The sequence below is a fragment of the Prionailurus bengalensis genome, chromosome E1 (assembly GCF_016509475.1).
Source record: "Prionailurus bengalensis isolate Pbe53 chromosome E1, Fcat_Pben_1.1_paternal_pri, whole genome shotgun sequence".
Taxonomy (NCBI): Eukaryota; Metazoa; Chordata; class Mammalia; order Carnivora; family Felidae; genus Prionailurus; species Prionailurus bengalensis.
The window spans coordinates 57817765-57832717 of NC_057347.1; the positions used below are offsets into that span (position 1 = coordinate 57817765).

The 14953-nt window shown below is 59.3% G+C and overlaps 1 protein-coding gene across 2 annotated transcripts in view; it reads right to left on the reverse strand.

Annotated features, from left to right (window-relative positions):
- The window catches only part of CANT1 (calcium activated nucleotidase 1), a 30021-nt gene extending 21106 nt beyond the window's left edge, over nt 1-8915 (reverse strand). The window contains exon 1 of one of the 2 annotated variants that reach the window (XM_043585726.1): nt 8785-8907. The gene's annotated coding sequence lies outside the window, so the exon portion shown is untranslated. Of the gene's footprint in view, nt 1-8784 lie in introns of both variants that reach the window. The other variant, XM_043585729.1, reaches the window with a different exon arrangement.
- Between the last annotated feature and the right edge of the window lie 6038 nt (nt 8916-14953).

Sequence of the window (14953 nt, forward strand, 5' to 3'; positions counted from 1 at the left end):
CGATCGGCAGAGAGCCGGCTCTGGGCTGCGGCCCTCGGTCTCCGTCTTCACTTGTCACTCACTAAGTCCCGGCCTGAGAAAGTTCCCGGGCCGGACCGCTAGGCCACTTCTGCCTCCTGCCCCGAAACAGCCAACGACGTGACTTCAGGGGCGGATGCTCCTCTTGCTAATGGGCGGCAGCAGGGAAGGGTGGGGGGCTAGGCAGCTTCACGCCACCCCGAGCCCCCCCTCCCGCCGCACCCCAGTCCACACGGCCCACGGCGGGGGGGCCGAGGAGCTCCCATCCACACCACAGGCCGCTGGCTCTGCGGGGAGAAAAACGTGGCCATGGTTCCACGTGGAAGCCAGCCCTTTCCTTCTCTCGCTTTTGGACACGTGTGTAGGTTTTGCCCGTAGGGTCGGGTGCAGAAAAGGGGGGCTCTGGGGGCAGGGGTGCTGCGCGGGGGAGGTGGGCTCGGGAAGCCCCCCGCCTCACCTCAGATGCTGGTCCCAGGCCTCCCTCCTGGGCGAGGGCTCCCTGCCCCCCCGGGAAGCGGCCCAGCTGTGGCCACAGAGCTGGCGGCTGAGGCCCTCCTGGCTGGGAGACGGGGGTCCCGGCCACTGCCCCTCCTCTGCTGCACCCAAGCCCAGGGCTTCCCAAACCACGGCTGGGCCCAAGCCACCCAGAGCCCATCTCCTCTGCCACGTGGCCACTGAGCTCTCAACCCCCGCTCACCTCCCGTTCCCAGTTCTGCCTGGATTCTAACGCTTCCTCAACTTACTATTCCCAACTAAGTCTCGCTTGCTCTCCCCAAGCTTCTCCGCCCCCCCAACCCCTCCCTCAGGAATAGTGCTGGTGACGGAGAGCCGCCGTATTCTCTGCTGCCCGGGGCCAAATCTCCATCGGAACCTCAGGAGAGGCCCTTTTCTGCACGAGGACCACCACCACCTTGAAGAACCCAGGCACGCCCCCTCCCCCCACAGCATCTGCTCCAGCCAGAGACCTGGCAGTTCGGCCACCCACCCCCTCCAACCACACCGTCTGCTGCCACTCCCGTCTGGTGACCCACTTGCCCCGCGGCCGGCGACACCTGCTCTACCCACACGGGTGGATCGCACCGCGTCGCCGTGCGTTCTGGGAGTAACGGCACGGCCCCCACCCAGACCTCCACCTCCCTGAGCCGGCTCCTCTACTGGCCGGCCGGGCACCGTGGCCCTCGTGCACCCTGGCCGGGGCTTGTCTCCCCCCGCCAGGACGCTCTCGCCTCTCTGCGTGGCTGCCTCACCTTTCAGGATTTTTCTAAAGTGTCAGCTGCCCGGAAAGACTCGGCCGCCCACCCCGCAGGGGCTGCCCTGGAGTGCCTGCCCATTCTCTACCACGGCATCCTGCCCCTCCTCTCCCAGGCCCTCAGCAACCCACGTAATCACTTCTGCGCTGCCGTGGTTCCACGGGGCAGGGACTTGCCCACTGTGAACTTACACTCCTGGCGAACGGTGGAAACTCGGCATATATTTGCGGAAGGAATGAAAAATAGGCCCACGTCCTCAACAGTCCCTCAACTCCACCCCAGGCCCCACCTTGGTCATAATGCAGATCCACACCCCCGCATCCGGCCCGGCTGTCACACTGGGCCTCAGGGGAGGTGGACACAATGCCCGCCAGGGGTCTCCATCGTGAGGTGTCGCCCTACTGGCCCCTAGCCTGCCCGCTCTCCATTCCTGGTTCGTCATCCTGCCCCTGGTCATCTTGTCACATCTCCTGCCCGCTGGCTTCCTGCAGGTGACGAGGGGGCCCAGGGCAGAGCCCACATGGCCAGCCCTCCCATGCACCAGGCTGCCTGGCCCTGGTCCAAGGGGTCTGGAGAGAAGGGGCCCACTCCTGCTTCTTGGGGGTAGTTCAGCCATGTCTGCTCTTCTGGTTCCTTCTCCACCATCTACATATGTGTCCAAATCAGCCATCTGAGTGGCCATTTGATCCCCGTGTTATACTCTCAGGTACACCGAACGCACCCAGTAAATACCGTGTCTGAGGGACGAGAACCCCTCCGCAGCCTGTGACACCTCGGTCCCTCCCCGCCCCTCACCATCCTGGAGGAGCCGCCCCTCCGCCCCTCTGCCCCCTCTGCCCCTCCGTCCTGCTCCACGTCACAAGGCTGAACCTCCTGCCAGGGGGACAGTGAGCCTGCAGCTCCTTCCCTGCAGCCCACCTCTTCTCCTGAATCTTCCCTGAGGTGGGCTCGGTCTCCAGGGGCAGAACTGCTACAGTGCGGGCTCCCCGCACCTTCCCCGCCCGCACCTCTGCCCCGAACTCCAGGCCCGGCCGCTGGGCCCCCTCGTCTGCCCGCGGGCACCAGAACGGGTTCCCCCAGGAATCTGCTGAGCTGGCTGAGGGCACTCGCAGCCCTCAGAAGTCATCCTGGGGAGCAGGCAGCTCGCTTTCTCTCCCCTCACTGGTCTGGTCTGCACCCCAGCTCTGGATGGGGGTCCCACCCCCAAGGCCTCCGCCTGGCGCCATCTCTCACCTTGGCCTTCTGGGGATCTGGACCGTCCAGGTCCCACCTGCATCCCGCCACCCATCAGAGGCCTGAGCTCGCTTCTCCGGGCCTCGGCTCCTCCACGTGTAAGCCGGGACAGAACAGGGCCACCTTCCCAGAGCCGTGTGGCCGGCTCCCCCCCACCTTCCCCTTCACTCTGCCAGCACCTTCGCCCACCTGCCCGGAGGGCCTAGCCGTGTAAGTAGGCTTGACCAGAAGCGGCTGGACCGTCCCGGAAGTACTGGGCACGGCAGCAAGGTCGAGGACGGCACAGCCTGCAAGGCCAAACACGAGGACCGTCTCTCCACAGAGGAAGCGTGCCGGGCCCTGCCCTGGACCCTCTCGGACCCATCCTGCACACAAGTGACAGATCGATTCCCCGAAAAAGCGAACGTGGATTGAAGCCCTTCACTAGATCCTAGAGCTCTCCCACTAACGGACAAACTCCTCAGCCCTACACACACATGCACGCAGCGCTGGGTTGTTTATAATTCCATAGTCCGTGAGCCAAACCCCTGTGCGTGATGCCTCTGCCTGGGACGCCAACCTCTCTGACCACACAGAACCACCTGGAGGTCCCTAGCTGTGCCATGATAGTGATGCTTCTGCTGTCCCTTTCCCCTCCTGCCCCCATCGATGGTGAAGGACCCACTCCCCAACCAGTGAGCTCCCCTCCTGTGGATACCGGAAGATATCCAGGCCTGACGCTGAACCTGTGAGTGTCCCCTAATTTGTCAATAAAGCCTCTGCAGATGTGACTAAGTGAAGGATCTAGGGGTGGGGAGATGATCCAGGTGGGCTCTAAATGCAGCCACGAGCGTCCTTACAAAAGGAGGCAGAGGGGGATTAGACAATGATAGGAGACTGTGACCACGAAGGCAGAGAGGGGAGTGATGGGGCCATGGCCAAGAAGTGCCTGGGGCCCCCGAGCTGGAAGAGGCCAGGCCAGGTTGTCCCCTACAGCCTTGGAGGGAGCACTTGCCAGCTCACACCTTGATGTCGGCCCAGTGACACCGATACCGGCTTTCTGGCCCCCGCGTTGGGAGAGAATAAATGTGTGTGGTTTTCAGCCACGTTTGTGGTAGTTTGCCATGGCAGGGCCCCAGGAACACACACACCTCCTCCCACGCCGTCCTCTGTGCTGCCCCCTGCGACCACGGCTCCACTCTGAGCTCCTGGGGGGAAAGGGGCTCTGCTCCGCCAGGCTAGTCCCAGCCCCTGACCGGCGGGCAGAGCCTGGGGCCCCACCACCTTTCGGGACCAAGAGAACGACAGCGGGCTCTGTCTGCCTTCCAGAAAAATCCCTTTAGCTTCACGACTGGAATAATTTCTCTCTGGACCAAAACCCAACCTCTGAAGACAGCCCTCCATTAGCGTCCTAGGAGCTACTTTTATTTTGTGGAGATAAAATCAGATGTCTTTCCATTTGCCCCCCCCAAGCCCAGGCTGGTTCAGCACCCAGAACTCTCAGAACTGATGGGGCCTGTGTCCTGGCGCAGCGCGGGGCCTCGCGTTCGTATTTAAAGGAAACGCCACCACCTCCACCCACCACCACAACCCCAAATGTGCAGCCATGAACCCCAAGAGAAACGCGCCGCGCGGGCAACAGCGAAACGGACAGAGCCGCTCCCGGGAGAGGGCCCGCGTGAGGCTCTCTCCTTGCCCGCGCTCCTCAAAGCTCTACACCGTTTAAATGTTTGCTTTATCGTGACGACCAGGTCGTCAACCCCACCGTCTGCGGCATAATGGGCTGATCCTACACAATCAGGAAAGTTAGAACCTAGCTGCTACGGCAAAATGTCACCCAATCTCTGGCTGGCCACGCTCGCCTGTTCCGGATCTCCCTTCGGAAACCCGGGGGCCGCACCCCTGCTGGCCCCCCTTCTCCTGCGCCAGCCACACCGCCGCCGGGAGAGGTCCCGGGAAAGAGCCACCCGGGGGCACAACCCCCCCCCCCCCACGGGGGGCTCCAATCCTCCTTTCCTTCCCCACCCCCCCTCTCTTAGACGGGCACCAAGAACGGCTCACTGCCTCGCCCACATCTCTGGTTTCGGTCGCCAGCACTTCCTTGTAACACAGGCCTGAGCGACACGGTGTGACCCGGGGTCTGTCCACTCCCAAGTGGGTCCCCGGACTCCGGACCCTGCTAGGGAGACGCTCCCGCCCGAGCCCCAGGAGGGAGCGGCCACCCCTACCTTCTCGCGCCATCCTCAGGCCGCGACAGGACTCTACATAAAGCTGAGACGACAGGCGTGGCCACTCCTGACAGAGCCCACAGCCAAGAGGGACTCTTTCCCCGCTTCCCTCAGTACAGGTGTGTGACAGGTGGCAGAACAAACGGGTTTAGCTGCAGCTGCCAGAGCAAACCTCCGCCTTTCCAGGATCTGGGCTCAGGCGCCGCCTCACCCCTGCACAGTGGCTGCCTCCCCTCCCCCAGCACGGCCCCGGTCTCGGAACCGAACGCTCCTAAGAGGGCGCGCGTCCGGGCAGCAGGGGGGAGCTCGCTGCCCACCGCACCTCCCGGTTGGAGAAAAGAGTGGAGGCTGCCGGCCCTGAGCTCCTCGGAGCGACAAAGACAGAGGCGAGGGCTGGCGGGCTCCGGGACTCCAGAAGTGCCGGGAGGGTCAGGGAAGTGAATGCCGAACACCCGCTGGGGCCAGGCTCCTGGAAAACGTTACCTGGCTCACGGCATGCTTCCGCCTTGCACTCAGCAAGGAAACCACACCTGAAATTTGGACGGGGTGAGAGGCACAAGGAAACCAGGAAGGAAAAAGTCACAGCGGCCAAGCATGTGCTGTAGGGACTGAGGCCCTCCTCCCAGATCATTTCCTTAAAGGCCGACACCCTGGATCCTACTAAATTCTGCATCTCCCACCCCCTTTCTCTGCATACAGCAGGCACTCACGGCTGCCTCCCGGGTCAGGTTAAATACACCTCAGAACAACTTCTTTTTCAGCCCTGTTTTTGTTTATAGTCAACTACCTGAGCGAAGCGAGCTTCTGTGGCTGCTGTGACCACTCCGGGCAGGTGTGGTGCTTCAACACTGCACACTTATGTCATAGGCCTGCGGGACAGAAGTCTGACGGGTCCCGCTGGGCTAAAATCCAGGGCTCCCTTCCCTCAGAGGCTCCAGGGAGAAGCCTCTTCCCAGATGGTTCCGGCTTCCAGAGATGCCTGCGTCCCTTGCGTGCGGCCCCTGCTCATCCTCAAAGCAGCAACGCCGCATCTCTCTGAGCCTCGCACGCCCTCCTCCCTGCTCTCCTGTCTCTCTGCGTCCACTTGCTCTGTGGCCCTGGGACTAGGCTGGGCCCACCTGGGTCATCCAGGATGCGCCTCCCATTTCAAGGTCAGCTGACTGGCACCCTTCATTCCATCTGCTACCTTCGGCCCCCTCTGCCACATAATACACCTGCAGGTTCTGGGGGTCACGATGTGGACATCTTGGGGGGCCATCATTCTGCCGGCCACAAGAAGGGAGACAGGGAAAGAAGCCTCAGCTTCCCAGGGGCCAGGACCCTCCACACACAGCCTCAGAGCCTGTATTTACTGCATCACGGTAGGGCCGTGTGTGATGAACTCGAACCATCAGGAGCAATTTCAGCAAAAGTTACCCTTCCGGTTGAAAGCAACGTCCCAAACAACGCTACTTGTTATCAGAGAGCCTGAAGATAAGGGGACACAATAAAAATCCCACCATCCACCCAAATCACGGCCTGCTCCTGTAGACGGTGGGGTCGCACCTGCCCGAACCCATCTCCTCTCCTGCTCTGCTGGTGCCCGGCTCCCAGGATGCAGCCAGCGGTCAGCCCTGCCGGACCCCCTGAAGCCATTCTGGATGCGCTCTGATCTGACACTCACATCCACACTGTCACCCGGTGTCGGCACAATGCCATCTGGGTCCCCGCTCCTGCCTTATTCCCATGGCCTGTTCCCACGGATGAGAACTGCGCTCTGCATAGGAACCCCGAGCAGCGAGTTCCATTTCATTACTGCACGTATTACAGACAAACAAGTAGGATTCAAAGGAAACGCAGACAAAAAGAGAAAACCGAACGTATTCCCAGATCGCTCTATTATCAGGATTTCTTTTTTTCTAAGTAATTGTCTTCGTCTCACAAGAAGGAAAATCAACAAGTCCCGAAACATCAAAACAAACGTTTTACGTTCCCTTAGTGTTGCCGTTTAAGCAGAGCCTTCCAGAAAACCTCCACGGTCCAGAGCACTCGCGAAAGGAGGGCAGTACTTTCTGGATTTTCCTTCCAGTATCCCAGGTACCGTTCCACAAATGTCTACACAACACAGCAACGGCTTCTCTGTCCCGGTGCGGATCCGTTTCAGGACTCTGGACCACATTCTCAGAGCGGGGCCGTCCCGTTTCTGAACAAGAAAACACTAGAGCATCTATAGACCTACCCTATATGGTTGCCACGAGGCCCGCCACATCGCCGCTCAGAAGGTCTTACGAGTCCGATGGAAGGGGCTGTATTTGTGAGCCTGCACGAGGCTGCCTGGTGGCCACACGCAGGGAGCTGGACCTGTCACACTCGGGTCCGTCCTCACTCCCTCGGTGGCTCAAGGGAAGCACGGCGGATTACGTGCAGTTAGGCTGGCGGGTAAACATTTCCTCAATTATCAATTGCTTAAACCAACATTTGCTACATGGTTGGGGGCCGCGGAAGTATGGCTGGAACTGTGTGTGGGGTACAGTTTTTGGGGGAACAGGGCTTTCAGCTAACACAAGGCACCAAATACTCAGACGTCCACCTCAACCGAGGGATCGCGGGGGACACGGTGGGGCGCCCACACACCTGTAAGTATGTGACTTTCTCCACCACCCTGCCACATAACACGCTTTCTGCGATCCGGCTGACCCGGACGGAAAACCACGACAGGACTGAGACTCCTCTGTCTGGAGACCACTCCCGTGGCCGCCTAACAGCGCCTGAACAAATCCGCGCTTCACCTGAGTCCCCCCTCCCGGAGGACGCTCGGGGCCCGCACAGGAGGAGACGCCCCTCCCGGGTCCCGACGGCAGAGGCCCGGCTGGTCAATGTATCTTTCAGCACGGCCCCCAGGCCTGAATAGAAGGCTCATTGAGGCCATCAGGGAGGGGCCCGGGGAGGCCACTGGCTGCTCTGGAAGGAGCCCCGCTGTGCCCGCGGGCTCCCGCTGGACTGTGCCACTGAGGCCTGTGGGGTGGGGCCAGGAGCTGGAGGGGGGGGGGGCTGCAGCCCGCCCAGAAAGGTCTTTCCCACACAGCTCCTACGAGGAGGGGCAAGGGGGGGGGGGTGCTGCAGAGACTCTAGGTTCCCGAAGGTGACGCCATGCTTGTGCCAAGTTTGGGTCCTTGCCCTGAACAGCCAGCGAGAGTCGGTGGACGTCGGCAGGCGCCTGTTCCCAAACCTCTGCGCTGTTGGAAACGTGGTAGGGAGAGACGGCGAGCACATACCCAGAGACAAGAATGACAGACGGAGCCGAGACACTGGTTTCCTGGGGACACTGAGGTGCTCGCGAGGAAGGTGTATCTGGCAGACAGAAGACGGACTGCGAGCGCTAGGGGCCTGCCAGGCCTGGCGACACGGAGGGCAAAGGAAAGGCCCCAAGCAACAGGGGTGGAGGAACCCAGGGATGAGAGGGTCAGGCCACAGGGGGGAGGGGAGGAGGGTGGTGGACAGCAAAAAGAAGGAAGGTGAGCTGGGCTGAGGGGAAGGAGAGGAAGGCCTGGGGGGGTGGGGGGTGGGGCTGGCCTGCTGCAGGTGCACTAAAGTGCCAGTCTGAGAGGGGAGGAGAGGCCAGGCAATCATCGAAAGGGCAGATCGCGGTGGGGCAGGAAGGGATCGCGCTCAGGGACAGCTGTCCCACGTGAGTCAGGAAAGGAACGTGTCCTGCAGGGTCAGAAGTGGTGATGTCCCACACTAGTCAGAAGGGGGAGGTGTCCTGCACTAGTCAGAGGGGTGAGGCGTCCTGAGAGTTGGAGGGGGTGAGTCCCCACGAGTCAGAGGGGGGAGGTGTCCTGAGAGTCGGAGAGGGTGTGAGTCCCAGGAGTCGGAAGGGATTGGTGTCCCGCACTAGGCAGAGCCAGTGAGAGTCCTGCAAGTCTGTCAGGTAGGTGTCTCACAAGTCGGAGGGTGGAGTGTCCACCGCCCGTCGGAAGGGGACCGTTCCTCGGAGTCCGAGGGCCACGGGCAGGACGCGCGGCGGGGTGAGAGGGCGGCGGCGCGGGTCGGTCGCGAGGAAGGGCGCGGCGGCTACGGGTGCAGCTGTCACTCACCCGGTGCGGCCTGGCTCCGGGGCCCGCGGGCGGCTGGGCCTCGCTGCGGCAGGGCCGGGGACCCAGCGGGCGGCGACTTCCGCCCGGCTCGCTCGCCGGGTCTCCGGGACGCGCTCCCGGCAGCCTCGGCTCCGCGGCTGCGCGCCGGCGCGGGCGCGGGCGGGGGCTGCTGGGAATTGTAGTTTTTACTGCTCAGCGAGCCGGGGCGAGGGCCGGGGCGAGGGCCGGGGCGAGGGCCGGGGCGAGGGCCGGGGCGAGGGCCGGGGCGAGGGCCGGGGCGAGGGCCGGGGCGAGGACCGGGGCGGCGCAGACCTTCGCGCTGCCGGAGCCGCAGGCCCTTTCCACCGCTTTGTAGCGGAAGGCTGGCGGAGCAACGGCGGGAGGCGGCTATCAGTTCTCCAGCCGAGATTTGAGGACGCTTGTGGTCTCCCGGGAGGCGGGGCAGCGCGGACCCCTTCCTGCCACCCTCATCAGAGGGAGCCCCTCTCTCCTCCGCCCTTCTAATCCGCCACGTTGGAAAGCTGCTCGGGTTCCAAACTAAAGATCTGGGCTCAGGTCTGCAGGCTGGAGTGTCCCAAATAAGGGTATCCAGTTCGTCCTGTTGCTCTGGTCCCCTCCTTGGCCCCTGAGCTATTTTAATGGACATCCCTGCCCTCCACCCCCAAGTCCTGCAAAGATGCCCATTTTAGCAGTCATGAAAAAAGCCTGGTAGCAGTGAAGTGTCCCACGAGAGCTGAGAGCTAGGCGAGGGTCAGAGCTGCGGGTCTGCACCTCCAGCCTCTGCGTGCGCGCAATCACCCATCCGTCCCGGGGGAGCCTCGCATTAGGTAACAGGCGCGAGAGAAAAATTCAGATTCTGTAAATGGTGTCTGGTAATAATAACCCTCTCACCCCTGTTCTGCATTCCTTGCCCAGAGGCGATCACTATTACTAGTTTCTCGTGGTTATTGTCAGAGGTATTTCGGGACACACAAACAAATCATGAACACATACCGTTAAATTACCTTTTTAAAATTTTTTTTTAACGTTTATTTATTTTTGAGACAGAGAGAGACAGAGCATGAACAGGGGAGGGGCAGAGAGAGAGGGAGACGCAGAATCGGAAGCAGGCTGCAGGCTCTGAGCCATCAGCCTAGAGCCCGACGCGGGGCTCGAACTCGAGGACCGCGAGATTGTGACCTGAGCTGAAGTCGGATGCCCAACCGACTGAGCCACCCAGGCGCCCCTAAATTACCTTTTTAAAAAGCCGAATGGAAATTTGCTAAACACTCGGTTCTGCATTTTGGGGGGGGGGGTGGAAAGGGGACAAACCCTTCTGGAATTCACTTGTTTCCTGTTGTGCTAAACTGAGTCCTAACTACATATCATATATTACTATTATTTTTAAATGATTTTCAAACCTTTCATTTACCGAACTATCTGTATCTACATATGCCTTCCAGCTTGAGAAAGAAAACGCTGGCCCTGCTATCCCGAAAGCTCTCCATACTCTTCTCTCTTCCCAACCCCTCCCACCTCCCAAGAGGTGACTGCAGTCTTGAATCACTCACATCTTTTATCTTATAATTTTAGCGTATAGACATGCATCCCTCAACAATATATATGCCTGTTATAACTTGTACAAAAATGAAATGAAACTATATGCAATGGATGGGAGATCCCGTCGCTCCACAGATATTATCAGGTGTATTCATTTTGCCAATCTGATGGCATTAAATGTCTTCTCATTGTCTGGATTGCTGAGAAGTTGTGTTACCTTTCTTATGGTCCCCCCCCCACCACCATTTATATTCCTTCTTCTGCAGATGCCCCAACATTTCAGTGGGCAGCGCTCTAGTCACGATCTTGCCATTCCCAAGTTCAAGCCCCGCGTTGGTCTCCGTGCTGACGGCTCGGGGCTTGGAGCCTGCTTGGGATTCGGTGTCTCCCTCTCTCTCTGCCCTTCCGCCACTCACGCTTTGTCTCTCTCTCTCTCTCAAAAATAAAATAAACATTAAAAAATTAAAAAAAAGAATAAACCTTCATGTGCTGTAGGACAACTCCCCCCCACCTCCCTCCTACATTCCATCCGCCCTTCACTTTTGGGGTTTTGAATGGAATTGCTTTAAATCCATAAATTAATTCAGAGAGAACTGAGATTTCTCTGATGTTGAACCTTCTACCCAGAACACGGTTTGCCTTTCCATTTACTTAGGTCTTTGTTAATGTTTTTCAATGAGGTTTGTAAGTTTTCTCTTCACAACACGGCTTTTTCCGTATGGTTCCGTGGAGAGGTGTTCCCTTCCCTCAACAGCTGCATAGTATTCCGCTGTGGGGAATGTCCTGTTACTTTTACCAGGTCCCCAATGCCGTCCCTTTGGATATCTGTGATCTTTACATTACAACAATGCTTCAGGGCATATCCTTGAACTTGCTTCTTTGAGCACAGCACCAAGTCTATCTGCAGGATAAATTCCTGGAAGGAAGATTTCTAGGTCAGAGGGCGTTTGCATCCCCGGGTGAATAGACCCTGCCTTCCTGCCTTCCGGACAGGCGGTGCCGGGAAACTGCTTTTCGTGGGTACCTCCTGCGATTTGAATCCCCCTTCCCTCCTTTGCAACGTTGGAGACCTCGCCATGGCCTTTTTCTGGAGCTTTTCTCCTCCTTTTGTTCCTGTGGCTCTACATAAAAGACCGAAAATTCTTCACTTTAATCATCCACCGTGTGTTTACTCACTCATTGCGCGGTTAAGGCTTAGGCTTGTGTGGTCCACCAGGGGGCCCTCCCATTTTATCTAGCAGGCAAAATGCTGCCTGATGGTTCCGTCTGTGCACGTCTCTGAAAGTGCTGAAAAGGAAGTTCTAAGACTGAGCAGTGGGGAAACCGAGGCATGGGGCTTTAAATGCCTGCTGAGAGTCAGAAAGCACATAAGGTATCCCTGGCCGCCCGTCTCTGCGTCGAGTCCAGGGGGGACCCGCCAGAGGAAGGCTTGTCCTCCTCCAACAGAGGAGGTGTGAGAGCCGCAGAGCAGCAGATGGCCCTGTTCTGTCCTTGCAGCCCTGATCCCCACCTGCCCCCCAGCCTTCCAGAACGCAGGCACCGCCATCCAGGAGCAACGAGCTTGGGCCCGCGGCCAGGGAGGCTGGGTCTGGCCGCCAAGTTTCCACCTCAGCTTCACCCTCCAAAGTCCACAGAGACGCCTTCCCCCCCACCCTTTGGCAGTGGGACGCCAGCATCCGAGCCTGAATTCAGAAGTTCACAATACCAGTCTCTGCCCTTGTGGGACGACTGGGCAGCCCGGCCCAAAAATAGCTGGGAGAGGCGGAATGTTGGGGCCACAGTGGGGAAAAAAAAAATCACAGCGCTCCTAATGACAGGCTGTGCGTATCTGGCACCGAGCGCCTTACAGACGTTAACCGAGGTCACATGGCTTTCTCCCCGTGATGAGGAGACAGAGAGAGCCGCAGTGATATGCCCAGGGAGAGAGAAGGGATTGCCAAACAGAGGACATAGAATGTGCTGTCTTCTGGGCAGGGATTCTAGGGAATGTTCTCTTCCCCCGTGAGTCTCTGGGTTTTACATCCCATGAGCTGCCCTTGTCTGAGAATGTGGGGCCCCTGGGGAATGTTTAGGAAGCCCTGGTGTTTGGCCCAGACATCCTTGTGTGGGAGGTGTGAGCTCCCAGGGAATTCCAGAATGGGCGTGACCTGTAACTCATTTGGGAACTGAAGAGAGAGACCTTGGGGGTGTGGGGGTTCATGGTTCTGGTTGGCCCTGGCCTCTGCCCATCACTGGGCTGATGAAATCTCCCCCAGGCAGTGCTGCTGGCTTTGGGTTCTGATTTGTCAATGTTGTTTTGTTTTGTTTTGTTTTGGCCATGACTCTTGTCCTCAGCGCTGGCCAGGACTTTCCAACGGGAAGATATTTGCTGGATCGGGAGCCTTCTGCCTCGGTTGCTCGGGGGGTGCTCAGATAGTCTGCAAGACCAACGTGGCTTCCCTACTTACCGTGTCAAAGCAACAATGAAGTGGGTGACAAAGAGCACTAGGGGCCTGACTAGCTCTGGGTTTGGGTGACAGATTTTATTTCTTTCACTGAGGGCTGAACTGGCCTTGAGAAATTTTGCCCATTTGTCCGTTGGCTTGAGCTGCGGGCTGTGTGCCCAGGAGGTGCTCAGACCACAGTTCCCTTTCTCTGGAACTCCCCACGCCTCTGAGCCTTCTGTCTCACATGGACATCTTGGGAAACCCCAGGTCCTGACTGCCACCTTTACTATCAGCACCCGTCACCCTCCTGGTTTCTGCCTCAAGAGATAGGAGTTATCCCTTTCCTAATCTCTGGGGAGATGTGGGCGCTCAACCCAAGAGGGGGGAAGGAGAAAGATCATACAATCATGACCGTTGCAACGAACACTCTCGGGCCTTGTGTCTGCTCCGTCGGTCCTTTCCTCAGCCGTGTGACAATTACAGAGTCACAATCCTTTAACCCCAAGTCCCCCAGATACAAAAAGCCCTGACAGCGTGGTTTCCCCCTGAGTGTGGCGTGAGGGCACAGGACAGTGTGACCTGTAGTGTGGTGAGGCCACGCACGGCTTCTGCCTCTCCTCTGTTGGGAAATATCCACAAGCATCCGGCCGAGCCCGGCGGGGCGAGATGCTCCGGGTGATGTCTGCATCGTCCTCTGAACACATCTGGCTGCCTGGGGTCCAGAGAAGAGGTCCTGGGCCTGTCCCTGCTTTACAGATGAGGAAACTAAGGCCCAGTGGGGTTGGGCAGCGTTCCAGGCTCAGGACTTAAGGCCGCCGGCTAGAACGAGAAGCTGCCGCTGGAAGAGAGGGTCATCGTGTGGGTGTATTTCTAGAGCCCTGCTCTCCGTCGGGCCCCTGGATTTCTGTCTTGGGCTTATCTTCAAGATAACTGTCTTTCAGTTCTCAGATGGAGTAAGGAAAGGGAGCAGATCTCTGCATCAGCTTCTCTTCCAAGCCACACGCCCGGCTTCGTGTGCCCTGAGCCGTGGTGTCCGTCCAGGACCCCCAAGGTCTGGGCCTCCGGGGTGCTGCAGTGGAGAGCGTTCCCTCCGCATTCAGGGAGATCCTGGGGCACGGGACTTCTGAGGACTCTCCTCCAGTGTCCCCGCCACGAAGGCCATCCGAGGACAGAGCGAGCGACCGGCGGAAGGTCAGTCAGGGCGCTAGGCCTGGGTCCTGCTGACCGGGAAAGTTCCTCGTGTTGCGCACAGAAACGAAGACGCGCTTATCTCCGGGCTTCCCGTGTCGATAAGCAGCCAGGGATGTTGTAAGTTTCGCCAGGCCTCAGACACACGCCAGAGAGCACGAGCGATTCCTGGATCTTCTCACGCCAGCCGAAACGCCGTCTCCAGTGGGCCGTGTTTACTTGACCTTACCGGAGTGCCCTTGGAGCCCCCCAGGGCCACTGGGGGTCAGGGCACTTCCCCTTTGTTCCCACAGGAGCAGCTGGGCTGCCGGTGTCTCTGCGGAGTGGCCACTGGGCCGCCCAAGCCTTCCCTCCCCTTCCACCTCCACGTTCCCTGCTCTGCTGGCAACCTGGTGAGCCTGGTGGGTGTCAGGCTCGCACAGCCCCCTTTCCTCTCGACTTCTCAGCCTTTCGGGCAGACACGTGGGCAGCAGTGGCGGGAACGAATTTCCAAGGCAAGGTGGGGTGGGGTGCGGTCTCTGTGCCTCGCCCGCAACACCCCAAACCAGCACCCCTGTTTGTACATCTCCTGTCCGCGGGTAGCCAGAGAGAGGGGCCCTCGGGAGGAGCGGTGATAAATGACAAACAGGCACAGGTGTGACGTCCACGAAGCTCGCGGAGAACGTGGGAACGTGGCTCAGAAAGAAGCCAGCAAGAATGCTGTTAACGCCACAGCGCAGCTCCGTTACTCTGGCCAGATCCTTCCTCTTTTTTGCGATACGATAAGACTCCAGAACTGTCTGTTCTGACTCAGGATGGAGACCAGCCCGGCCCGGGGGCAGCTCCAGAGAAGCCTGTAGCAGCTATCGGCGTGTGAGGAGGGGCCCAAGGGGCCTGGTGAGACCTTGTGCGATTAAGTTGGGAAAAAGGCCTGGGTTTCATATCAAGGAACCAGAGGCCGATAGAAATCTAGCGATGCTGATGTCCCTCCTCGTTGTCCCCTGGCCACACGGTCCTCTGGAAAGTCTGCACCCCCA